The sequence below is a fragment of the Herpailurus yagouaroundi genome, unplaced genomic scaffold (genome assembly GCF_014898765.1).
Source record: "Herpailurus yagouaroundi ecotype Mexico unplaced genomic scaffold, PumYag 184, whole genome shotgun sequence".
Lineage (NCBI taxonomy): Eukaryota > Metazoa > Chordata > Mammalia > Carnivora > Felidae > Herpailurus > Herpailurus yagouaroundi.
The window spans coordinates 20,939,200-20,964,124 of NW_024412415.1; the positions used below are offsets into that span (position 1 = coordinate 20,939,200).

Below are 24,925 nucleotides of genomic sequence, written 5' to 3' on the forward strand. Positions count from 1 at the left end.
TGGTTTTAAGTGTATCAGTTGTTTACCCTTGTGAATGTGGCCAAGTGGGATCTGAGGCTCACTCTGGCTACGCAGCATCAGAAGAGAGCTTCCTACCATATCCCTAGCCTAAGATCAAAATTCAATATTCAAAGTGCAGTTCAACTGGATGTGTATCGCTTTCACATTATAAAGTCAAAACTCCTAAGTCCAAGCATCCTAAGTCAAGGATCATCTGTACAACTTAGTATCTGGGAGGTCCAGTCTCCTCCACCTTACTGTGGACATTCTTAACCTCTCACACTTTGATCTAAGTTCCTCAAAAACCCTATGGGAATTCTGATTGGTACTGCATGAAAAATCTATGGATCAAATTGAGAAGACTGACACATTCACAATATTGAACATACCTGTGCATGTACATTTTACTGTTCCCATTTATTTAAGCCTTCTTTGTTTTTAAAAATGCTATCAATAAATAAATTATATCTTCATAAAGACTTTATAAATCTTCAGACTTATGGATACTTTATATTTTTGTCACTATTATGACATCTTTTAAAAATGTATGTATCTTCTATATGTTCCAGTTAGGATGTCCCAAAGTATTTAATAGACAGTCCTGTCTTGATTCTAACATTTTACCATTAAGAATAACATTTTCTGGGGCACCTGGGTGGCTCAGTCAGTTAAGAATCCAACTCTTGATTTTGACTCAGGTCATGATCTCACGCTTCATGGGTTCCATCCCCATATCAGGCTCTGTGCTAACTGTAGGGAGCCTGCTTAGGATTCTCTCTCTCTTCTTCTCTCTCTGCCCTTTTCTCCCACGTACTGTTGCGCTTTCCCTCAAAATAAATAAATAAAAAAATAATTACATTTGCTATAGATTTTTGGTAGATGCTTTATCAGGATAAGGAAGTTCTCCATCTACTCCTAGTTTTCTTTTTTTTTTTTTTTTTTAAATTTTATTTCAACGTTTTTATTTATTTTTGGGACAGAGAGAGACAGAGCATGAACAGGGGAGGGGCAGAGAGAGAGGGAGACACAGAATCAGAAACAGGCTCCAGGCTCTGAGCCATCAGCCCAGAGCCTGACGCGGGGCTCGAACTCATGGACCGCGAGATCGTGACCTGGCTGAAGTCGGACGCTTAACCGACTGCGCCACCCAGGCGCCCCTCTACTCCTAGTTTTCTAAGAATAAGTATTACAAATGAGTATCAGTTTTATCAAGTTTGTTCTGGCATCTATTGGGAAATTATGTAATGCTTCTTTCAATCTGGTGTTTATTTGTAATCATGCAAAATTATATAATGCTTCTTTCAAGCAAGTAATTGACAAGCTTTTGCATTTATTGTGACTTTGATCTTTCTAGTTGTTTTTTTTTTTTTTTCTTCTCTTACCTTCCTGATTTTTAAATTTATACTCTCTACCCAGGTCATTCCCATCCTGGGAGGGGTGCAGGAAAGGCCATAGTTCTCAGAGTCACTCATATTTATTTGAAAGAATAAAAAATGAAATATCTAGTAAGTACCAGGTATTTGAGGTGATTACCCAAAACTAATCTTCAAATGTAACACATTACATTTATATAAAGTTGCTCTTTTGGAGCTAAATAAAAAGAGGTTACTTAAGATGCAGTGTCTTAGAGGCAGAAGTAATTATTATAGAAAGTTTTTCAAGTGAAATAGTGTTTCACTCCCTACAGAAATATCAGAAAGTCGTTAGCTACCTTTCAAATTTTCTTTTCAAAACTATTATTGATTTTAAGCACTAGAGCTCAAGCTCCCCCATTATAACACACCAATTAGAGGTAACATTTCAAAAATAGGCATTTTAGAGAAATACAAAATGCTACTTATATACGTTCTATAACTCAACATGATCAGTCAGAGGGGTCAGGCCATGCCTCAAAACCGTGGTTCAGAACCTAAATAAGACTAGCCCCAATGATGATATAGTACAAACAATGTGGAGACAGAGGGGAAAATATTGGCATTTCCTCTTGCTTAAAGCTGGGGTGGCTCAGTCGGTTGAGTGTTTAACTCTTAATTTTGGCTCAGGTCATGATCCCAGGGTCGTGGGATCAAGCCCCACATCGGGCTCCAGGCTGAGTATGGAGCCTGCTTGGGATATTCTCATTCATTCTCTCTCTCTCTCTCTCTCTCTCTCTCTCTCTCTGCCCCTCTCCCCCACTCACATTCTCTTACACTCACTCTTAAATTACAAAAAAATAAATAAATAAGGTGGGGTGAGCAAATCCGATTTTTTGCCAGGCTGCATCAAGAGGGTTTGTACCTCTAGAAAAGTCTGAGCAGGTTCTGTCTTTACAAATGAACAAAGAATCCTATAATCCCTTAATAGGGGAGTACCCACTGCATGCTGTGCAAGGTGACAGAAATGCAAATAAGACAGATACAGCACCTGCCCTCAGAGAGTTTACCATCTAATAGAAGACAGGGACGACCGAAACAAGATGCCAAGTATGGTTATTACCTATCGTAGGCATAATGGAAGGATCCCATGAGATTAACACTTAACCCTGATATGGATCAGGTGGGTTAGGGGAGGTTTCTGAGAAGTAGATGAGTGGTTTGGGGACTTGGGATGCAGAAGTTCTCTAAGTACTGTGCAGTCCTAAACAGTACCTATAAGGCTAGCATTCTCTGGGGAAGAGCACTCTAGTCCAATGGTGTAGAACAGGAAAGGAAAAAAAAAAAAGCTGAAGGATCCATGGACGCCCATCCATACACTGCCCCCATCCTACCCCACTGCCCATATACACATACAACCCAGGAGGCTACAGCTAAAAAAAACAAACAAACAAAAAAAGACAAGGTCCTTTCCAGATACTTGGAGAAATGACTGAAGATGAGTATCAAACAGGTTCCTCATCTTTCTTGCCTCGGGCTATGCTCGAGGCCCTACCCAAATCTGCCATCTCCCTCTGCTAGTAAATGAGTGATCATATCACTTTGAAACTACATTTCTAAATTCTAAACTCTATTTAGGATGGCCTATGCAATTATCCTAACATTTCTTTCATTTAACTCCATGAAGTGCATCTATTTGACCAAGGATGTTAGACAAGGTATATCTAGAAATGAAAAGGGACACTTATGCAAAAGAAATAGAAATCAGCAAGCAACTCTGTAACAAAGCTCTAGAGTCTTATTTCTAATAAAAGCACATTAAATATCACAAAAAAATATATTGTATTGGAGTATTGTATTGGAGTATTGTATTGGAGTATTGTATTGGAGTATTGTATTGGAGTCTATACCTGACTCTAAAGAGCTCCCAAGCCACTGCCAGCAGTGAACAAGTTTTACAACAGCATTAAAAAAAAAAAAAAAGTAGGTTTTCATTTTGTGATTTCTACAAACCCTTAATCACTTTTAGTTTTTACACATTTTTAAGAACTATTCAAGACTAGACAAGGGCAAAATCTGTTTTTTTTTTAAACAGAACATTTAAGTGTTTTAGAGAAAAATAAACTGGGCTCAATTGACAAATGTGAACGACAAAAATTACAAAGCACAGGAGGATATGGGGAAGGGTAGTACTACTTGGGTCAGGTATGGAAGTACTTCCCAAGAAACTCCACAAAATGTCCCTTACATATAACTGAAATTAAATGAAAAATGACATACATACCAACCCAAAAGGTGTTAATAATCTCAAAATTTGGTAAGTAGAGTGGCCTATGGCAACAATCAAAAGGTATACCAGAAAAGATTGAAGTCACTGAGGAGGGAGAGCCTGGTTCTGATGATTAAATTCAGGCAGCAGCCTATAAGCACATCAGTTTAAACATCATGCATTTAATAAGCAAGCGACTGAGAACATGCCATGTGCTCACCACTATGTGAAGGACTGAAAACATTGCTCTGGAAGAATAATAGTCTAAAAGAAGCACTCTGTGGAAATGAACAGTAAAACATTCAGTGAACAAGATGCAATGTTTCAGTGAAACAAGAACTGTAATAGAAATATGCACAGTATGCTGGGTAGGTGGGAGGGTTGGGGCAGAAAGGGCTAGAAGGAGAGCCCAGAATGCCTCGTGGGGGAATCGGGAAAACTTTGCAGAGCAGCATCCAAGCCAAGGACTAAAACTGGTACACAAAGGGACAAGTGACACAAGTGAAGGGACAAAAATCACACAGTTCACAGAAGGATGTGGTAAAGGACTTCACATGGCAAATAAGCATCACCCTTTAAAGATATCAGAAACTATCAACAAAATGATCATTGATGCCGATCTGAAAGGTGCAAATCACTGTTGATGGAATTAGCTAAGGGCTGTCTGGCATTCCAAGTACAAAACCAGACAAGGCCTACAGCCATGAGACGGGAGCAAGTCCTGGGTGACAGACAGTCTGAGAGGATGGGAGTGGAGTGAAGGCATTTGTACTTGCAGAGGTATAAGGAGAAGGGTATGGTGCACTTAGGGGACCTAAGTAAATGGATGGCTAGACTAGTGCATGGGGATTGGAGGAGGTGCCCAGACAGAGGTTACAAAGGTGGGACAGACTCTGCAACCCCCTAGGCCTGAAAGGAGTCTTCCATAACATAAAGAGTCTGTGTTATCATCTGGGCAACCGAAAGCCACTGCAGACTTTTGTGAAGGGGAGGAGCATGAGGTGTGCGCCTTAGAGAGATCTTTCGGACAGCCACACGGAGACTGGGAATATACAACATAGGGTCAGGAGGGGATGGGAGAGGTAGGGATTTGACTTCTGTCAGTGACAGTGGGAATGAAGAGGCAAGGATTAATTCAAGATATATTTATGAAGTAGAAAAATCAGTTTCACTTCTCAATTGACTGGTATAGGAGTTAAAGAACCCAACCTTTTCCTTTGGTAACAGAATGAATGCTATAATCATTAACGAAAACAGGCAAAAACATTTGAAATGATCATTATAACTAACGCTGACCACTTTTCTAAGCCCTTTAAAATCCCGACTCATTTAATCCTCACAACAACCTTATGAGGGCTCTAATTTTCAGATGAGAAGACTGATACACAGAAAGGTTAAATAACTTCTCCAAGGTCACTCAACCAGTAAGCGGTGGAGCCAAGATTTGAACCCAAACACACTCTACTACATTGCAGAGGACCAATTAAATGTCCCTTAGACATGATGGACTTCCCTTAGACAAATGTTTAATTGGCATTTGGAAAACAGAGTAAGGTTCCAAAGAAAAATCAGTGTTAACAATATGGATTTTAGAGTGATCAACAGAATTGATTTCCTAAGGCCATAAGAGAGAGAAGACGACTCTTGAGAATCAAGAGAGACCAAGAAGGACACTAGGAAGGAGATTTTTTCAACAACAGTCCATAGTCACCAAAGTACAGAGGTGCCAGCTTATAGAAATCTGAACTTCCTCCTTCTTGTGAAAGCAGGGATCCATCCAATCTAGCATTCATAGCTAAATGTTCCCTGCTCAGATTACATCAGAGAGAAGAGATGCCTAATAGAGTATGAAATGGGGAAAACAAAACAAACAAACAAACAAAAATTGATGCACTCAGCTCTTGGAAGGATAAGCTTTATCTGTATTTCAGAAAAGTGACTCCTGCCTCCAGAGAACCAGCAGTGATGCAAACTCATCTCATGAGCAGCACCCTGATCTCACTCATGTTCTCCCAACCCTCCAACCCTCAAGGAACCCACCACTGCTGAGAGGACAGGGCCCCAGCCATACCGCAGCAACACCAGGAGCACAGAAGCAAGCAGGAAGATGTCCTCTTGCAAAGACAGAACAAATGAATTAGGGCTTCTGCGAAAATCAGCTTTTGTTTTTAATGGGCTTTACGTGACTCATCAGCTATCAGGTATGCTATGCCTGGAGCTCTATCTATAAATCAACCCAGTTCAGAGGGAAGAGGAAAGGAATGAAAGCAAAAGTGAACAGATATCTCAGGAAACTTTAATCCTAAACAGAGAAAACAGAAACAGAGGGAAGTGGCAAGCATCTCCTCTTTGAGCTCGCAGGTACTGAGGGTCGGGAGAGGGCAGAAGCTGGAACATCAACAGAGTCAGCCCTGGGTTCTGGGACCTGCTAACACATGCACAGATCTTAGTTGCTATGGTGCCATCCTGCAGGCTGCAAGGTTTCATCAGCATTTTCTGCCACAGTTCCTGTCTTGTGGGCGCGGCAAGTGAAAAGAAAAAAAACTGTTGTTTGTATTCTAATGGCTTCTGGGTCACTCAACACTGGAAAGGACAAGGAGAAAGCGGTAAGAGACAGAAAGCAACCAAGATGGGGATAAACTCCTTTGGAATGTGTTAAATCCAACCTGGATGTTCTATGGATAAGATGCCTCATGAGTAAACTCTCCTCCCCAAAATATTCTTTTATTTTTTTGTATTTATAATTCAAGAATCTAGACAGAGAAAGTCAACTTTTAATCAAGGTTCTTTCCCACGGTGATATGTGATCATAGGAGCTCTGGATTCACTGCTAGGAGAAAAGCTTGAACTTGCAGCAAAGAAAACAAAAGGAGGTGATGGTCAGCACCCTGGAACGGAGGTGAGGAGACTGCCTTGATACCAATCAGCTGCATGACCTGCATGTCTGTATCCAGGTTCCTTCTTCACAGAAGGACACACAGAGCGAAGGCTACAAGATGAGACACAGGGAGACTTGGCCTTCAATAAGCCAAGGAGGGGCTTGGAACAGATTCTTCCTCACAGCCCTCAGAAGGAACGAATCCTGCTGACACCTGGACCTGATAGAATAAGGGTCTGCTGTTGGAGCCACCCAGTTTGCAGTGCTTTGTGACAGCAGTCCTTGCAAACTAGTACATATCCAGAAGTAGAGAGAACTGTGTAAGCAACTTCCCAGCAGACCCGTCCCCAGATCTTTCACTCCTGTATACTATCACTAAGCATCTCTAAAATATATGGACCTTTCCTTACATAACCACAATGCCACTGCCAAATCAAACAAAATTAACATTCGGGGGCAAATTTAATTTACAGAAGAAATATACCTTATACAAAAACACGTCCTTACATAAAGCTTTCCTCCATTAAAGCTATTAACAATATTAACAACAAAATCCCAATAAGCATGAATGTTTGTGAATAAAATCCTCAGAGGATGAGCAAGACTCTGGAAGCAATTTCAAGTCCTTAATCAGCTCCCTTATTCAATATATTAACTGAGAAAAAAACCTATGTTACTTTATTGAAGCACAGAAAAGAAAGGAAAAATGCAGTCAGTATTCATACCCATTCTCTGGTAATGGAAAATGCAACTTTCAAACCACACCCCCAAATTTAGCAGGTGTCTTGAAGTCTTCGGTTTAAAAAAAAAAGTTAATATGTGCAATGGTATTCTATATCAAATTGCATATATTCTAAGTACATGAAAATTGGCCTGGCAATTTTCAAAACCTCTCCAAAAAAAAAAAATAAAAACAACCAAAAAACAAAGATAAACACAAAACTATACCTGATGGAGTATAAATCGTTGGGTGTTCTTCTAAAACTTTAGAAATGGTGTTCCCAAACTTCAACAATTAGACAACTTCCAATCACATGTCCTCTTCAAAAAGATTACTTTTTGTCTATGCGATGTAAAGAGAAATATTAAAGTCAGAATCGTCTACTTATAAAAGTTTTTCAAAAGAATCTTTTGAAAAGCAGTCTGCTCCATCAACTTTCAAAATCAGGCATCTCTGTAAAAACCCACAATCCAGCTAATTAGTCTCAGCTGTTTGTCATATGGCCTGCAGACCAGTCAAGTGATTTTGCTCCTTTCAAGCTTACTAAAACCCAATTCCACTGGCCTTTCAGCAGAAGGCAGCTGTATTAACCTCTTCTAATGTAAGAAGACTAGTACGAACTCTGTTTTCTTCCAGTCAAAAGACTAGAACATTTGTTTTCTTGAGAAAGAATCTGTTTCAAAGTATTGCATTCTCCAGGCCCTTAAAAATTATACTAACACTGTTTCTTCACAAATTCAATGCCTGATCCAAACAAGCAACACAGGAGATCAAATCAAAGTGGCAGAAAGTATGGGGCTGGATGATTTACCAGCCTCCCGCTCTTGGCCTCCAAACTCATAAATAAAACTGTCTACTGAAGGGTCCACCCAGATTTCTTCTAGCATTTCAAATTCAACATGTCCTTCCTTCAACTTACCTCCTTTGCTCTTCTTTCACAGACTCTGCTTCAGGCCGCCTTCTCTGACTGTGTCTTGAGTAACCAATCCCAACACCTACCCAGCCAGAAATCTGATGGTCCGAATTGACTCCTCCCCTCACTTCCCCTCCCACTTCCATCTGGCCACCAAGTCCCAGCGATCTTTCTTCATCCCACCTTTATTCCAAGTTTTTATTTTTTCTCATCTGGATGGCTATGATCAACCACTTACTTGGTTTTCTGGCCCCATTGATCCATCCTCCACACCACACCAAAATGATCTTTCCAAACTGCAAATGGGTAACCATCACTCTCCTCTATAAAACCTGTCAATGACTCCCCACAACCTCCACAATGAAATTCCTACTTCTTAGACTTCTGCTTTCAGTATCACCTACAATTCCTGGCCCCCTGACTCCAGCCACAAGAACTATTTATAATTCTCTAAAACCTGTGGTTTTCAAAATGTGAAATCAGTATTATCAGCATCACCTGGGACATGGTTAGAAATGCACATCCTTAGGCCCACCCCAGGCCTACTGAATCATAAATTGTCAGGATGGCCAGAGGGTCTGTGTTTTAACAAGCCCACCAAGTGATTCTAATACACATTAAACTGGGAGCCACTGCTCTAAACCATCCAAGCTTGTTCATCAAAACATATAGCCCTTTGCCTCTTTGTGCCAGCAATGCTAAGTTAGATGCCTCTTCTCTGTGCTTATGCTTTCCTAGAGCTGGTCAACCCTGTGTGGTGACATCCAATTTATTTTGTGTTGGTTGGTGAATATCTTGAAGACAAGAATTGTATCTTCTTTAGTTCACTCATCCCACAGTCACTTGCTGAGCATACACTTTCACTGGGTCAGATGCTGGGCATAAACTAATTAATCTATCCTCTGCCTCTAGGGGAAGCCACCCTCTCACTTTGGCAGCTTGATGTGTGACTGAAAACTCAACCTAGCCAATCTATAAAATCTTATCACCAACCTCAAGAACTGTGGGCAACTAAAAAAGCCTGAACATAACCAGTCTGACATCTCTCGTGGCAAATGGCATGGAATTTTTGGTTCACATCTGATATTGACTCAGATTTAGACATGGTTTATTAAGGGAGAAAAGGTACATTTTCATGAAAACTTACTCCTCTATATTATCTTACAGCAACCTCTAGAATTCAGAGAATAATTTATTAAGGTAATGTACCAAGACTTTTAAATCCCAGATTAAAATTCATTAGAATTAACTTATCCTAATTACAGTAGGAGTTGAGTAAAGTTTCATATTAGCACTTCTCAACCTTCAGAATGCATAGGACCCTCCCAGAGATTTTGTGAAAATGCTAATTTTGATTCAGTAAGTTTGGGTAGGGCCCATGACTCTCCCTAACAAGCACCCAGGTGATGCCCAGGTAATACTGATGGTTCTAGTCCCAGAAATACACTTTGAGTATCAAGTAAAGCTTCCATTTTTTATAGAACTATTGGTCTTCCCATTAGAGCAACACAAACTTTTTTTTACCTCCTCTACATTCAAAGCTTTCTGAAATGACTTTCTGACATCAGGATAAAGTGGCACACTAAACACACACCTTAGTTCTGCTACCTCCCCAAATCTCATTAACATAATGATAAAAAGCTGGGTTTTATTCTTTTAGACACAAACAAAGACAAAGTGAGTGGAAAGAACAGTTACAAAATGTGGAAGCTAGAAAGTAAATGGATAAGAGGTAACTGAACAGCAATCCTGGGAAAGGTGGCCCCTTATCTGCCACTAGGGAAAGCCAAAAAGGAACTCATCACAGATTCTGTAGAAACACTCCCGGAGGTAAAGGGAGGGTAAAGTTAAGGCTAAAAACAGTGGGAGTCTACTTAGGTCCTAATCCTCTAAATACTGATATACCTCCACCCCTACCTACATGCTGGAACTTCCAGAATGCAGGCATCCTCCACAGGCAGCTGGTTCAAATGTTCTTCTCTGGAGAATCTGCCCAGCCCCGGAGGGAAGGCCTAAAGATAAAGACAACAAGCCCAGGACATACTGATCTGACTAAAACTATTTCCTAACTGTTGAGAGGAGGGACGGAAATGGCATACATGTGTGGTAGAGGCAGGCGTGTGTGGTAGAGGGAGGTGGGGAAATGAGTTAGCATTCTCTTCTTCCATGGTAAAGTGTCTAGGCACAGGCATTTAAATAATGCCTAAAACTGAAAACTGACCACAGAAATATCAGTATGTCATTTAGAGACAAGGGATGTAACTACCAGCAAGAGTCATCTTACTAACAAGAATTGAAAGCAGTCATCTCTGGGGAGCAGGAAATGAGCTGGCGGCGGTGGGGAGGAACTGATGTTTTTTTTTGTAACAGGCCCATAGCACTATGTCCATGTATAACCTTGATAAAATTTAAAAAAATTAATTAATACAAAATACAGTAGTACACCGACCCCATCCATGGTTTTGTTTTCCAGGGCTTCAGGAATGTGGGGTCCGTAATGGCCCAGAAGCAGATGATCCCTAATGATTCGTCAGTAGGCCAATAGTTGCCAAATGCTATATAACAAAGCCTATGTCATTCACTTCACTGCATCTCATTGTATAGGCATTTTATCATCTCAAATCATCACAAGAAGGATGAGTGCAGCACAATAAGATATCTTGAGACAGAGACACCATGTTCACATAACTTCTATTCAGTATATTGTTATAATTGTTCTATTTTATTATTACTTATTGTTGTTAATCTCTTACTGTACCTAATTTATAAATTAAACTTTATCACAGGTATATATGTATAGGAAAAAACAGTATATATAGGGTTTAGTACTATCCACGGTTTCAGGCATCCATGGGGGGTCTTAGAACATATTCCCCACAGATAAGGGGGGGGAACTACTATAAAATGTAATGTCCATGCTTTAATTTTTTTCTTAGATAATTCAGGACATCACAATAAACACCACTGACTTGTGCTATCTCCTCAGCATCTAGGACCTACAATGAAGCAGGATGTTGAGGATCTGGGCTCTGGAGACTTTGAATCTCAGCTTTACCACTCACTGGCTGTGTGACCTCTCTGTGCCTCAGTTTCCTCATCTGTGGAACAGATAATAATGGGATTATTTTGCAAAAACTGAATTATGTGATACCTATAAGTGCTTAAACTAGTGTTCAGCACATAGTGCTCAATAATAGCTATTTTTAAGGTATGTTTGCCCCTGTAATAAATGCCTCCTGACCACTGCATTGATTTCATCTTTTACTCATTTATACTTCATTCTCCTTGCTCCCACCTTCAGCCAGATGTCCCTCACCATAGTAATCCCTGTGCCTTTCTAGAATAACCCCTTCCCCTTCCAGTGTTCAGTTTCTAATTGACAAGACACCTGGAAACCAAATAATCAAGCTTATTAAAACTGCATGTAAAATGGAGGAAACTGGGCGCCCAGAAATGTCCTGAAAACCTCTCTGTGAGGCAGATAGGCAAGTTTCAATATGAGCCATCTGTCTGACCCCTCAGAACCCTTTGGGCTTACTTCCTAACTATCAACTGTGGGTCAGTGCACTGGGTGACACTCAGGGTAACCAACCACCTCAGTTTCCCCAGGATTATCTTAGTTTTAGCACTGACAGTCTTGTACCCCTGCACACCTCAGTCCCAGCCCTGAGAAGATTACCTAATCCTTCTGAGCTTTCTTCATCATCTGTAAAATAAAGGATAATATCTACTTTGAAAGTCTGGTGAGAATTAAATGAGAGAATATTTGTATACTTCCTGACACATAACAAGCTCTCAATAAGTGGTAGCTCGAGCTACTGTACTAGTTACATATTATTATCCATTCTAATATCAGTGGCAAATCATTCTTAGATACCTACCCTGTAACTTGGTTATTTTCTTACTGGCAAAAATAACTTGCCTTATATACAGTAGATCTCAGGAGACTGAAATGTGTGCTTTTGTGAATTTCCTTCTGCCCTTGCCCTACACAATTTTATTTTAGGAACTAAGACATATTAGAGAAATTTAGTATTTCAATATTGCTAATTTCTCCACTGGGCAAAGTCCTAGGAGGTTCTTGCCATCTTTTGACACATGCATCTTTTTTATACTATGGGAGACCTGGGGTATTTATGTCAGTAGCTGCTTCCAAACCTATGGACCAATCAGCAAGCCACCCCACCAAGACAGCCATCAGGCATCACACCTGACATTCTTTTCAATTTGCATCTTACTTTTTTCCTTCATAATGGAACCAAATCACTCAGTGTCCTAATGGATTGACAACTCATTCATTAAATATGCCAACTCCATCCCTGAAAAATAAGGGATCTATGTTATCATCAAACAGATGAAACACCATTTCTGACCTCAAAAGCTGAAGCAACTCATTATTCAATAGATATTAATTACAGCCTGGAGGAAATTGCTCACAACTGTGCACCCCATCAACACAAGGGTGAAGTTGCTATGAGAAAAGTTGCACAGTTTGGGTAGAAAACAGGAAGGATCAAGTTACACAAAACCAAAACATGGCCTGGGAACCCTGTGAGAGGTAGAGCAGAAATGTAAGACACTACTTTATACTGGCTCCCAAACTCCCTCCTCCCATCCTCATATTGTTCTGCCAACATCCCTAACAAGGTGCCCAAGACCTGTGAGTGCATGAAACACTGGAGACCCACACAATCTCATCAAAACCTTGAGGAGCACCCAGTTCCAACCACTGGGGTTGGAGCCAGGACAGGATTTCACCAAGCATGGTCTGCAGCCCACTGATAGCAGAATCACCTAGAGTACTTCATGAAAATCCAAAGTCCTGGCTTCCATCCAGGCCTCTAAATTAGGATCTGAGAAAGAGACTAGGGAATTTACATTTATAAATGCAAGCTTCCCAGGGGATTCCCAGTTATCTATAATAAAGTTTGAGAGCAGCTGTTCTAGGGAGACAACAGATAGCAAAATGCACAATTATAACTATAATTGTGTCAACCTGTAGGGAAGATCTTGTTTAACCTCTACCAGCCTCAAATTCCAAATCTGTAAAATAAGGATAATAATACCGACCTAGCAGAATGGTGGTGGGAATTAAATGAGACAAGTAATCGTCTCAAACATGGTTCCTCGCACACAGCAGGTGCTCAATAATTAATCGCTCCCCCTCCTTTCTTGTGTATGTCATTCTGATGAAGATTTATAACACTAGGCCCTGTTTTGAATAAATGTCACCAAAGAAAGCAGATGACTAGTTTTAGTTGAGCCCTTGATGTTAAAGAGTCACCAACTAAAAGGCTGAGGCCAGCTGCTTTAACTAGAGGTTGGACCACAAAATGTACCTATGGACAGTGGTTCTCAAACTTGAGTGTGTGTCAGAATCTTCTGGATGGCTTTAAAATAACAGACTGTGGGCCCTGCCTCCAGAGTTTCAGATCCAGTAGGTCTGGACTGAGAATCTGCATTTCTAATACGTTCCAGGTCGTGCTGATGGCGTTGGTCCCAGAACCACACTCTGATGGTCATTTTGCAGCCCCAGAGTCTAAAATCAAATTGATCTGACACTTGGTGGTAAAAAAGGAAAACTATGCTGTATGCACTTCCTGTGTGACACCAGACTGCTTAGTTACAAGTAAATAAAGAAAAAAGTAATAAACCAGCAATTTCTGAAGTGGTATTGCCTCTGAACCTGAGAATCTTTGCTGCAATATTTTGTGAACAGCAAGGAGAGAAGCCTGGGAGATTTGAGTGCCATCTCCCTGCTCACCCGATGTGTGACCCTGAGTAAAGCACTTGATCTCTCTGAGCCTCAGTTTACTTATCTGGAAACAGGGGTGGGCTCAGTCACTAGCTCCCAAACCTAGTCATATACCATCCATCATTATGGCAGCATTTAACATTTTTTTCATGTTTATTTATTTTTGAGACAGACAGACGGACAGAGTGTAAGCAGGAGGGGGACAGAGAGAAAGGGAGACACAGAATCCAAAGCAGGTCCCAGGCTCTGAGCTGTCAGCACAGAGCCCAATGCAGGGCTTGAACCCATGAACCAGGAGATCATGACCTGAGCGAAAGTCAGATGCTTAACTGACTTAGCCACCCAAGAACCCCAATTTTGGCAGCATTTTAAAGGACACATGGATTCCTCAGCCCTGACTGCAAACTAACGAATCAGTATTTCCAAAGGAGAGAGTGAAAAATGTGTGGCTTTGTGTGAGTATGTTTTAATAAATCCCCCTGTGTGATCTTCACAGGCAGCCAGTTGTGAGGAACCATTACCACGGTGATCTTTCGGGCCTCTTCCAGCAAGATATTTTTGATTTCTAAGTCCCTGTGCCCTGAGTCTGTGCTTACCAAGTAGCTTTCTTCTATTATATTTGCTCCGCATGGAGCTTTACTACAGGAAGCAAGTACATTAGTTCTCAAAGAATCCAGTCTGCTTAACAATTCCAGTTCTCATGTATTAATAAACTAGTGTTCTAGTTTTAGTTTAAAAAATAAAATAAAGGCCAACATGTAAGAAATACAGGAATTTCATAGGACTGAATCTGTAAAGCAATCTTCTCTAACACCAACTGCTTACTTTCTGTCATTCATTCATTAACTTAGCATCTGTCATGTACCAGGTATGATTCTAGGTATTAAACACATAGTAGTTCACAAAATAAAGTTCCTGTCCTCATTGAGAGAACATTTTAGCATGCAAAGAGAGACAATAAATAAGTGAACATAAGGATAAAATAATTTCAAACAGTAATAAATACCATGAAGACAATAATACAATCATAGGATAGTGAGTGACCAGAAGCTACTTTTAATAGTCATCAGGGTGAAAGTCATCACCCCACCTTTTTTTTTTTTTTTTTAGTTTATTTATTTTGAGATAAAGAGAGAGAATGTGTGTACACATGAGCCAGTGAGGGGCAGACAAAGAAGGAGAGAGAGAATCCCAAGCAGGCTCCACGCCGTCAGCCTGCAGCCTAATGCAGGGCTCAATCTCACTAACCGTGATATCATGACCTGAGCCGAAACCAAGAGTCGGACACTTAACTGACTGAGCCACCCATCCGCCCCCATCACCCACCTCTTTGAAATTAAGTCTGAATGATGCCAAGGAAACAGTCACATGAAGATCTGGAGAAAAACACATTGAGGGCAAGACGTTCTGAAGAAGGAATGTGCTTGGCATTTCCAAGGAACAGAAAGGAAGATGAGGCTGAAAGATGAAGGCATAGGGATGAGCTGAGGTCATGGAGTCCAGCAGGGCCCAGATCATGGAGACCTCTACAGACCATGGTCAGAACATTTGAACCTTATACCAACCGCAGTAGCAAATAGCAGGGAAATTTAAAAGAGAAGGAAGATATGATCTGATTTAGATTTTTAAAGATCACCAGCTTTTTGCAAGGAATGGGCTGTGGCAGGAGTAGGGAGTGGGGGGCAAGAATGGGACCAGAAAAGCAGCCATATACAGAAGAAATGATGGTGGCCTTTAACTGAAAGCTGGCACATACCCATAGCAGGCACTCATATGTTTCTGGACGGCTTTAACTTAAGTTAAAATCATAATACACCTGGGTGGCTCACTCAGTTAAACATTCAACTCTTGGTTTCAGCTCAGGTCATGATCTTACATTCGTGGGTTCAAGGCCTGCATTGGGCTCCATGCTGAAAGTGCAGAGCCTGCTTGGGATTCTCTCTCTCTCCCTCTCTCTCTGCCCCTCCCATGCTCGTGCTCTCTCTTGCTCTCTCAAAATAAATAAATAAACTTAAAAAAAATCATAATATACTTGTTTCACTTCCTGTGATATTTCAGAACAGTCAAGGAAAAGACACTGGTTGTTAAAATTCCATCTGAAAGTCATTTCGTTTAAACAACAAAACAACACAATTTTGTCTTGCCCATCTTACACCTGGTTACAATCAAGAATGATTAGCATAGGGACATGGGACAGGCCTGTCTTCTAGAACCTTCTCTGTTATCAATCTGAACCTCTTCTGAATCTCTGAAGTTACCTGGTTTCTAGAGTGCTTACCAGCCCTTGAATTACGTGATGCTGTAAGTTTAATAAATGTGGTGTCATTACCTGGGTGACAAAATGGGCTGATGACTCAGGGTAGGGAGTTTCTGTTGTTGACTTTTAACCTTTCAGAGAAACTACAGTTAATGAAGGTGTTAATGAAGACACTGTCCACTCTTACACTTTCCTTAGAAAACCCTAATGTCCAAGGCAAATCTGAAACAAGGGTATGGTTACCGGCTGGAAATTTGGGGAGCAGATACTCTCAGTCAGCTGAGAGCTCATCATGCATAGGTGCTGAGAGCACAGGTCTCTGAGGAATTTAGAGGCCAAGTCTTCAGTCACAATGCTCTCTGTGGGTTTCTAGCAGGCTTCCACCTATGCTGAGTCATGTGGCAGACTTGCTAGTGACAGCTGTCCCCACAGGGTCCATTCCTCTCAAACGGTCCACCCGGTACCTCTACAAGGATCTCCTCCCATGTGATCCCTGAGGGCAGTGGTTTCTCAGTCCAACTGCACATCAGAATCCTTTGTGGGAACTTTAAAAACAGTATCAATACCTGGGCCCTATTCCACATTTAATGACTTAGAATCAGGGTAAGGGAGAGGTGACAAACACAACAATGGTGGAGTCATGCTTAGTTAACTTTACATGATGGAGAGAACATGTCAGTCAGGAAACTGCAGGCCAGGGAGATTCAGTGATTTGTCTAAGGCAGGGCTTCTCAGCCCTGCTGTCCTGTGCCTCTATCCATTAAATGCCAATAGTAACTCCCCAGCTCTGACAACCAAAACTATCTCTAGACACTGTCAAGAGTCCTCAGGGGAGGAGGGGGTCAAATCAGCCCTGAGAACCCCTGGTGCAATATCACATAGTAAATTGTCAGCCATATTACAGACTAAAACCCAGCCTATTAGTTCCCAGCTATGTTGGATCCTCCACATTCACACAGGAGTTCCAGAACACAGGTATGATTCACTCCCTGAAGAAGCACCAAAACCCACTTCATGGCTTTCTGTGCCTAAGCAGAGCAAGGCGATGGAGACTTGGCCTTGCCCCTGACAATGGAAGCCTAGTCAGGAACAGCCAGTAGCTTGTTTGGCCACATTTGGTCTCTAGTAACTGACTGGAACAATGCCTTATCTTTTCAAGGGCTGCTAGACCTTTTTACTCATTCTTGGAGTCATTCCCTTGTAGTAGTGAGATTCATAATGAAAATTAATCACATTTTAAGAAACAAAGAAATCCTGACCACCACCATAGATTAAATTTTAAAATTCTTGGATATCTAAGGGGCGCTTGGGTGGCTCAGTCGACTAAGCATTCAACTTCTGCTCAGGTCATGATCTCACAGCTTGTGAGTTTGAGCCCCACATCAGGCTCTGTACTGACAGCTCAGAGCCTGAAGCCTGCTTTGGATTCTGTCTCCCTCTCTCTCTCTCTGCCCCTCTCCCGCTCTCACTCTGTCTCTCTGTCTCTGTCTCTCTCTCAAAAATAAATAATAAAACATTCAAAAAATTTTTTAAAAAAATAAAAAAAATTAAATTCTTGGGTATCTCAAAAGAACATTTAAGTCATGATCTATTTCTATGTGTCTTATTCCTCCCCATATTAGGGCTAGTATAACAAGAATAAAAATGCCTTATCATAAAGTTTAGTTAGCTGAGACCCTGTCTTTGTTCTTAATGATACACATACACAGGAGATAAGTAACCAGTCATACCCAGATAAGATTTGACCAGCCAACCATGTGGTGGGATCAGGGTAGGATGGATAAACTACAGTTAATAAAAATGAACAGATTTTTCAGTCTCTTGGCAACCAATTTTATTATTATGCTTTGACCTGGCAGCTGGTAAGGCTTTATATGAATTAATCAATTAACCCATGAAAAAACAAGATTAGTGGCTCTGAAATATGGCACTCTAGTGGCAGAGGAAGCATGTTCATTTTCAAAGCTGCTTTCTTAAATAGGTACATATAAGTTTTAAATAATAAAAAAATAACCCAGTGTTTTATAACAACACATCTCTAAAGGGTAAGTCACCTCTATCTATCTAATACATTTGTCCTTACCATATATCTCCCATATTTGTTCTGCCACAAGGCCAGGGGGTGAGAGGTTTCATAGGAGTAGGCCACAAAGCAAGCAGGTTGTCAGTAAGACAACACTTGGTTGTTGTGGACTTAAAAAAGCATCAAAATATCTTATAATAAAAATTTTTAAGGGACAAAAATATTAACAAGACCTCAAAAGGAATAAAAATACATTGAATGACAAGCTTTCTGGCATTGTCACAGGGAATACAACCAAATGGTGGCTTTCAACAGTCATATGGATCTCAGAGAAAAGACAAGGGTGTCTCATGTGCCTGCCACATTTGGATCTGGAGACTGGAAGGGACAGCATGATAAGGGAGTGATCATGGGAGAGTGACAACAGAAGTGATTAAGGGTGTGAATTGTTGAATCACTAAATCGTGCACCTGATACTAATATAATACTGTATGTTAACTATACTGGAATTAAAAAAAAAAAAAAGTGATTAAGGGTCAACATGAAAACCTAGATGTGAGAAAGAAAGAAACAAAGAAACAAAGAAAAGAAAAGGAAAGAAAGAAACTTACAAAGTAACAGATATCTTATGGAAGACATTATGCAGTAGACCAACCACTGTGCCTGGAATTTCAGTCCTGACTCTGCCAGTAACTCTGTGATCTTACAAAGTCACTTAATGTCTGCGGATATGAATTTCCTTAATTACAAAAGACTAAAGTAAAACTCAATCTTCTTCAACTTCCTTCCATTTCTTATACTCCTTGAGTTTATGAGTCCTCTCTGTCCTTAAAGATTTTATTTTTTTAAGTAATCTACCCCCAACTTGGGGCTCAAACCCACAATCCTGAGATCAATAGTCGCACACTCCACCCACTGAGCCAGCCAGGCACCCCCTCTCTGTCTTTAAGATAAACACATGTATGGTCACCAGAACGAGCCATAGCTCAGTCATTCTTTGGACATTAGCATGATCAATGCATTTCCTACACATAAACATGGGTTTACCAGACTAGAGTTGCCAGATTAAATACAAGATACCCAGTTAAATTTGCATTTCATAAAAACAAGTTTTTGGGGGGCACCTGGGTGGCTCAGTCAGTTGAGCCTCTGACTTCAGCTCAGGTCATGATCTCACAGTCTGGGAGTTCGAGCCCTGAAAATCAGGCTCTGTGCTGACAGCTCAGAGCCTGCAGCCTGCTTCAGATTCTGTGTCTCCCTCTCTCTCTGCCCCTCCCCTACTCATGCTCTGTCTCTCTCTCTGTCTCAAAAATAAATGAAAACATTAAAAAAAACCACAAGTTTTTTAGTATAAGTATTTATGCAACATACTTATAGTAAGAAACTATTCATTGTTTATTCAAGATGCAAATTTCTTTTTTTTTTTACTTGCTAAATCGAGCACCCTACCTCCAACCCCACATCAAAAGTTCAATTTTAAGAAACAAAAGTCTGATTTCATATATGTGAGTACTTCTGAGGTGTCTGAGGCACTAAATGGGAGGCCTTCTCAAGAATAACACATAAGGAAGGGTGCCTGGGTGGCCCAGTTGGTTAAACAGCTGATTCTTGATCTTAGCTCAGGCCTTGATCTCAGGGTCAGGGGCTCAAGCCCCATGTAGGGCTCCATGCCAAACACTTTTTTATTAAAAAAATTTTTTTTAAAGAGTAACACACATAGAGACAAAAATAAATAAAAGGAGAAATAGCTTTCAACTTTCTTTTTGAGTAAGCAAGGCATCAAATTTTAGTTAACAGTAAATAAAATATGAGTGTTAGTAGACCTCAATAATACAAGAAGAGAATGTGGTGTGCCTTCTGTGCTGCATGACAAGACAGGAGGTCAAACAAGCTGGATGCTCACTGCTCCACATATCTCCCTCTCTGGACATAAAGTTAATTACAAAGCCTTTATCTCTTCCTCCAATTCAGTGCTCAGGTCAGCTCCCAAGGCAATCAGCTCAAGGGAAACCAGATCATAAACTTAAACTTCCTCATCAAGAGGCAGAAGAATAAATGTGATCCAAGCAAAAACTGCACAAGGCATAAAAAGCGAAATCAGTGAAAGGGAAAAATTACTCTCTTCAGAAGGCAATCTTGTTTTAATAATGGCAATACAATCTTGCTTCCTAGGAGTTCACATTTGTTTTTAATTTAGCTTTATTGAGGTATAATTGACATATAAAATTCCAAGACATTTAAAGTGTACTTCATGCTAATTTGATGTATGTTTACATTGTGAGAGGATTCCCCCATCTAGTTAGGGGCTCAAACTTGAAATATGCAACCTCTGTCTTATTTTGGGGGGAGGTTTCCAACATAATTTATTAGGGAAAATATATTTATATATATCCCATGTATATGTAAAAATAATCCTTTTCCATATTTTGCAAATATATAGTTTAAATAATTGAAGGTTGATTCAATTTTTAAATAACTTATAAGATTAATTACCATACTCTCTAGGCGAAGTAATTTAATTCTCACTGAGAAATGGCAGTAGGAAACCCTGGTCAACTGCAGCCAATATTGCTCTATCAGAAGCAGCAGGATAAGATGAACTAAAACAAGATATTTATAGCTATTGGCTAAAAAAATTAAATGTATGGACTAGAAGTTTCCAATGATAAAAATAAATCCAGGTTTATTCATTAACTTACTGGTACATTCAGCAAGAGTTTATTATTGAACATTTCTTTTATCTAAGATACCTTGCAGTAGAAGACTCAAAAAGTAAGCCGAAGTCATCATGCTCTGCCTCCAGGATATTACAATCTAGCCATAAGACATGTATGACAACATATACATAAACAGTTTCCAGTCTAAAGTAGTTAGGTAATTAAATGATGTGTCTCAGAATTGCAATTTCAGTTAGAAGCCAGAGAAGGATTAATTCACTATAGTGCAAAATATTCATCAAGAAATGAATTCCACTTTCTTGAATTTGAATTCAGCACAAGAAGCGGTATCCCTGGAGACAGGTACTGAATGTCTCCACACAGTCTGCCCAGCTACAGAGAAGAGGGCTCCCCACTGCCACTGTGATAAGAATCCAAAGCTATTCTCTTGGGGGGAATAGGAGGATAGAATAGGGAAGACATAGGAGATGTTCAAGTAACTACAGACATTGCTTCTCTTAGGTGAAGTGTGAAGGAACAGAGAGGAAGCAACAGTAGAATGATCTCCATTTCTCAGTCTCTCATTCCCTTTTCATTCTTTCAACACATATTTTTTCAGAGCTTAATATGTGCCAAAAAAAAAAAAATTCTAGGTGCTATGCATACCATAGAACAAGACAAATTCATGATCTTCATGAAGCCTATTCTAACAGTGGGAAACAACAGTTGTGTGTGTGTGTGTGTGTGTGTGTGTGTGTGTGTGTGTGTGTAATGACAGTGCTATAGATACTCTAAAGAAAAGAAAACTAAGGTTTTATTAGGGGGCAAAAAATGATAGGTGGGGTGAAGGATGCTATTTTAGATGGGATGGTTCAAGAAAGCCTTTCTAAAGAAATGATCTTTGACTTGGATTAAACGAGTGAGAAAGCCATGCAGACATCTGAAGGAAGAATATTCCAGGCAGAGGAAAGAGCAAATGCAAAGGTCTTAAGGTGTGGGTGAAGCAGAACAAGCAAAGAGGAGGATAATGGAAGATGAAGCCACACACCACATCAGAGGCTTGCAGACCATGATGAGGATTTTTTTCTTCTGAGATAAAAAAAAAAAAAAAAAAAAAAAAAGCCACTGGACAGTTGTGAACAGAGGAGTGAGTGGCATAATGAACTCTGGCTGCTATGTTGACTGTAGAGTGGTGACGGTGAAAGCAGGGTGGCCCTGCAGGAGGCTTTTGCAGTAATCCAGGTGACAGAAATGATAGGATCTTGGTAGAAGCAGTGGAAATGGTGAGAAATGGTTTTTATCCCATATATATTACATTTTCTCAAAGTAGAACCAGTGAGATTTACTGAAGGATTAGAGGTGGGAATGAGAAAAAGAAAGGAATCAGGTGACTCCAGGATATTTAGTGTGAGAATCTAGAAGAGTAAAGTTGTCATTGACTTAGATGGGAAAGACCAAGTGGAAGCAGATTTGGGAGGGGGAAATCAAGAGTCTGGTTCCTATAGATTGTGGCACACTTCAAAACCCTTAAAATCTGTTCTAAAACCAAAGATACCGATATTGAGAAGCTGATCTTACAATTCATATGAAAATTCAAGAGACCCAGGACAGACAGAGCAATTTCAAAAAAAGAAGAACAAAATGGGAGGACCTCACACTTCCCAACCTCAAAACCTACTACATAACTACAATAATAAAGATAGTATGATACTAGCAAAAGGATAGACAAATAGATCAATGGAATAGAATTAAGACTCTAGAAATAAACCCCCACATGAACAGCCAATTGATTGTCAATAGAAGTGCCAAGACCATTCAAAGGGGAAAAAAATATTTTCAACAAATTGTGATGGGAGAATTGGATATCCACATGCAAAAGGATTAAATTAGACCCCTGCCTCACACCATACACAAAAATAAACTTAAAATGAATCAAAGATTGAAATATAAGAGCTAAAGCTATAAAACTCTTAGAAAAAAAACACAGGCATAAATCTTCACGACCTTAGACTCGGAAGTTCTTTCTTAGATTTGACACTAAAAGCACAAACAACAAAAGAGAAAATTAATTATACTTCATCAAAATTAAAAATCAAGGCAAGCCATGTAATTTAAGAAAGAAAGGGAAGAAGAAAGAGAGAAAGAAAGAGGAAGAAAGGAAGGAAGGAAAGTTAGAAAGTAGGTGAAAACTAACATAAAGAATGATCTTCAGCCCAGTTCTTTCAGCATTTTATTAACCTTTCTTAATTTCTAATCATCTGCAGAACAGTTTTCCAGACTGTTTTCCTTCTAAAGCAAGTTTTTAAGAAGGCAGAAAACAGGGAAGGGGATAGCAACAATGGACTACCAACAAATTAAATCAGCAATAATTACAGAAAACATACAGCATAACACTACTCCCCCTTCCCCAACTCTGAGCGATGAGCCAAACATAAAGTGAAAATCCATGGAGTCCTAAAAAACAGCTGTTAGCCCAAAGAGATAAGGAAGAAAACCCGAGGCAGAACATTCTGAGGCCATGTGGCCAGCAGGAGCCAAAAGGCCGGGAAGATGAAGTTAAGGGCTCACAAGGTTTCCTTCATTTCAGGCCTGACTTTGCTTAATTGGTGATCTATGGGAAGAGAGATAAGGATTTGGCAATAGTTACCAAAACCTGTCCTTCAGTCCTACCACCAGTCAAGACCCAAGGGCCTGTCACCAGGTAGGGTTTTTGGTCTGACTGACAGGAGAACCTTCTCGCACCCAGCCAGTTTGCTGCCCAGACCCTCACCAACAAGGGTGTAAAGACGTTAAGTAATCAAACTGAAAACAACAGGAGGGAGGAAGAACTATGGGCAGTGCAGGAGGTCTCGGACTTTACTCCTCTCCTGCCAGAAGTTTCCTTCGACACTGACGGGGACGCTCGCGCCGGGTGCCACCCGGAGGTGACTTCAGCCCCGTGCCAACCTGGAACTGCACCTAGGCAGCACGTCGCCCAAGCTGTCCCCCACCCCCGGCGGTTGTCAACGTAGGGTCTGTGCCGCGCGCCTGCGAGAAGCAAAGCAGCTTTTCCGGCAGGCTCAGACCCCCCGAAGGGGGACGAGGAATCGCAGCCTTCAATGCCAGCCCCAGGGCCAACCCAGCCACTCGCCGGCTACCACGCTCTGCCCTCTGGGTTTAATTCGGAACCCCTCGGACGCCGGGGACCGAGCAGCGCCTCCCAGACCACCCGCAGCCGCCCGGCTCACCTGGCTCCACCTCGCTGTCTCCACGCAGCTCCTTCTGCGCGCGCTCCGCGTCCACCCGTTGCCGGCCCTTTTTGGGTTCTCGGCGGGTATTTTCCGTCTGGCCCCACATCACTTCCCGTAGAGGAGAGCGAGGTGGGGGCGGGACCTCCTCTCCACCCTCCACCTCCCGCTTCCTCTTGTCACCTCAGGGAGCACTCCCGCCCGACCCCGCGAGGGCGCTTTGCGGGCTCCTCCTCGCACGCCGCTCCCAGGCCCGCAGCACCTGCCGCACCTACGCCTGACTCCTCTCGTGAGCCACGAAAAGGCCCCCGCACGCTTCCTTTGGCCCATATCAGGTCTCCACCGCCCTTTCCTGGAAAGTGTGAAACCTTAGAAAGTTGTTTTCGTGTTGAGACACAGGGGTCACATTTGCAAACTTCTCTGGGGCCCGCGAGCTGCGAGGTGTGCTTTGGTGACTCTCGCCAAATCTCCTCCCCCACCATAAGCCATGTTCTTAAAGGTGTTTTCCAGGGCATCATATCAGTGTCTCCACCGTAGTAGCCAGGGGGGTGCGGAGCAGCTGCAAAATCGGCCCGAGGCGGGGTTCCCGAGGCCCGGTATGCTCCTGCTCCAGGTGCTCCCGGGTCCGGCTCCCCGGGGCGGGATCTGCGCCGAACGTCCGGCTCTGCCACTGTCCATCCCGCCTCGCCAGCTTCTCACTCGGATCAGCCTGGACCTGGCCTTCCTGGGGCAAGGGAAAACTCTGGGATTCTTGGAAATGACGCGATAGAGAAAAAGTAAACTCTGGCAGGAAAAAATATATTTCTGAGAGGAAATGACAAACGAGGTCTCTGTTCATACAGTCTCGTTCGGATTATAAAATCACTCTAAATT

General features: G+C 41.3%; 1 protein-coding gene across 3 annotated transcripts in view; it reads right to left on the reverse strand.

The window, feature by feature from the left end:
* Positions 1–24,157, reverse strand: part of RAB27A (RAB27A, member RAS oncogene family) — a 77,176-nt gene extending 53,019 nt beyond the window's left edge. The window contains exons 1-3 of one of the 3 annotated variants that reach the window (XM_040492739.1): positions 24,053–24,157; positions 10,055–10,145; positions 7,448–7,562 (exon numbers count right to left, since the gene is read on the reverse strand). The gene's annotated coding sequence lies outside the window, so the exon portion shown is untranslated. The remainder of the gene's footprint in view (positions 1–7,447; positions 7,563–10,054; positions 10,146–24,052) is intronic. The other 2 variants (XM_040492738.1, XM_040492741.1) reach the window with 2 other exon arrangements.
* Between the last annotated feature and the right edge of the window lie 768 nt (positions 24,158–24,925).